We start from the raw sequence: 2,827 nt of genomic DNA, 5'->3' as shown, positions 1-2,827 counted from the left end.
TGGAGTGATCCACCCCTCCAACCCACACCCACCCTACGAGTCCATGCCCATTAGAGGCTATCTGACACTGCTCTTTAAATATGAGGACGCCTGGGCCTGTGGGGGCTCTGCCCACACCCCTCCTCATGGCTAGCCTCCGGTCCTCAGGCCGCCCCAAGTGTTCGTGGCTGACGGCCACGGCCAAGCCCCAGCACGCCCCTGCCTTCTCTACCCCATGGATTGCCGAAGACGGCAAGGTCAAAGCCTCGGCCCACGGCAGCCCACATACAGTGATGGATTGAAGTGGGGTGCAAACGCCCAGCCCAAAGTGACCCCCATCCTTGGGGCAGCTTCATCACAGCTCAAGGCTCCCTCTGCCCCACCTCACTGCCTCTGCTTCCCAGAAGTATGGGTCCTGAGAACAGCCCCCAGTCAACCATCTCAGAATCCACTCTGTGGAGACCCCCAAACTGCCAGACCCTGTGGTCCACACTGGACAAATACGCCAGCCTCAGTGGCGTATGCGAAGATGTTCATTACAGCATTTTCTGTGAAATAGTAAAAATCACACATTACCTTAAAGGCCCATGGAGGCTATACAAATGTGGAATATTTCTGCAGCACGGACTCTCCAGCAGCTGAAAATGACGAAGTGAGACTGCGTATGATCACGCAGAAAACTAGGCGGAGTTTAAAAAAAATATATATGGTCAAAATAAATATATGTGATGATGCCTTTTATTTCAAAACAAAGAAATTTAGATAATTTCTGCAGTTATCTATATGGATCTCTAGGTAGGTGGTAGGTACATAGATAACTGAATGCATAGAATGTTCTAGAAGGAGAAAGAAGTGAGAACGGTGGCTCCGTCTGAGAAGGGGCGGGGGCTGAGAGTGAGTGACAGGAAGGAGGAGGTGGGAGGGCTTGGCCCCCGTGGGCGCTTCTGTGGTCTCACAAGCGTCGGTCCGCATGCCGGCAGCCGAGTTAAGCATTAGTCGCTGCGTTGGAAGGCGGACCACATAACTTCCACCGAAATGTATGGACGGGACCATTTCTGAGGGTGCAGAGGGAGAAAGCACATCAGACATACTCAGATGCCATGGAAGGGCCTGCTTTGCTCCTCAGAGGAGAATCATTGTGTTACTTGTGAATCCGCTACATGAAGCTGTTATCAGTTTATAAGAATCTTCAAAAAGTGTCGCCTGAAACCTTAGGATTTTCTTATTGGAAATTTTACAGTCACACTGGTGGCTGCTAAGAGCCGAATAAAGCTGGGCCCATCCATTCAATTTTCTCGTTCTTGGAACTGAGGGTTTTGGGGTTTTGCTTTTCCTTCTAATCTGCGGCCACTTTTTGACACCAGTGCAGCCGAGGCCGCTCCTGTTTATGAGCGGCACCGCGTCCGTAGTTGGCACAGGTACAGGCTAATTTTCATAGCCTAAGGGAGGCAGATGTCATCGCTGGGGACAGCGGAGCTGGCTCGTGCTTGGAGGCCATCTAGCCCCGCCCCGTCGAAAATTTTACAAATGGGACAAAGGATTAGAGTTGGCAACTGACAAAACTATTCAAGGAGAAATTCAGTCTGGATCATACTAGTTCACACTGACCACTGCAGCGGCCGACTCAGCAGCGGCCCCAACTCTCATCTACGACTGGCTACATGATTTACGGGTCCCCGTGCAAACTGTAAATGTGTCACCTCTCGTTCAACAATTATTCAGACTTTGAAGATGGTGACGGCAGAGCATGAAACCAAGCGAGCGTGGGGGGCAGGCCCAGGCTGCACCCACGAAGCCAGACCCGACGCCCAGTCTCTTCCACAGGGTGTGAGCAGAAGCCACATCCTGTCCTAAGACTAGAATGTGTGACCTTGCGCTAAACCAATTCCTATGTCACATGGCCCCGGCCACCCTGATTGGTTCAGGCGTGAGCGTGTGACCCACATCGGAGTGGGCGCTCTGTCGGCACGATTCACGGGGCTTGTTCCAGGAAGCTCTGCCCTCCTGATGTGGACCATGGAGCACGTAGTCCAGTTGCTCTGGCAGCCTTCTTGTGACCATGAGGAGAGGCTGTCGGCAGGAAGGCAAGCACACCGCACACAGCAGAGCTGAGCTAGGAGCGGAGATCGCCGGGCTCTGATGGTACCTGCGTAGCCCTGTGGCAAACGTCTCCATCACACAGTCCAGTACGTTTGCGTCTAAACCATGTCGAGTCGGGTCTTTTGTCACTTCCAGCCAAAAGCATCCCCTCCGGTGTAAGTTCTCACAGATCGTTACGAGTACACATTTTCCACAACCTTTTCGTGGATGGCAATTTGGCGATGTCAATTAATATTTAAAATGTTCGGCCATTTGCCCCATGAGCTCTACTTCTAGGAAGGAATGTATCCTGCGGAAACCCTCACCCAATTACTCAGGGACATAAATTTTTTAATGTTCTTTGCAGCATGATTTGTAATAGTGAAAAATTAGAAACAACCAAATTTCCATCAACACAGGACTGGTTAAATAAACGATGGCCATTTCATCGTTTGGAACGACAGAGAAAAGCTGGTAAGAAAGTACTTCCCCAGAACGGTAGCCACGGTTTCCTGTTAAAAAAGCGAGCTCTACGAGAATGGCTTGGTTTGCTCTCGATTTTGTAAAGTAAGTCAACAGTAAGATGCTATAGAGCGAAAAGCCACTTGAAATTTGGGGGAATTAAATGGAGGGGCTCTGACTTTCAGAGAACATATAAAAATGCAGATACTGCAGAAATCTAATGAGGATGTATTGCTTTCACGCAGGGGGAAAAAAAGGAGAAGGCATTTTGAATTCCAAAGTGCATCATTTGTCTTGAGCTCTTCGG

Source organism: Pteropus vampyrus, unplaced genomic scaffold (assembly GCF_000151845.1).
Source record: "Pteropus vampyrus isolate Shadow unplaced genomic scaffold, Pvam_2.0 Scaffold118, whole genome shotgun sequence".
NCBI lineage: Eukaryota > Metazoa > Chordata > Mammalia > Chiroptera > Pteropodidae > Pteropus > Pteropus vampyrus.
This window is presented reverse-complemented; position numbering follows the sequence as displayed.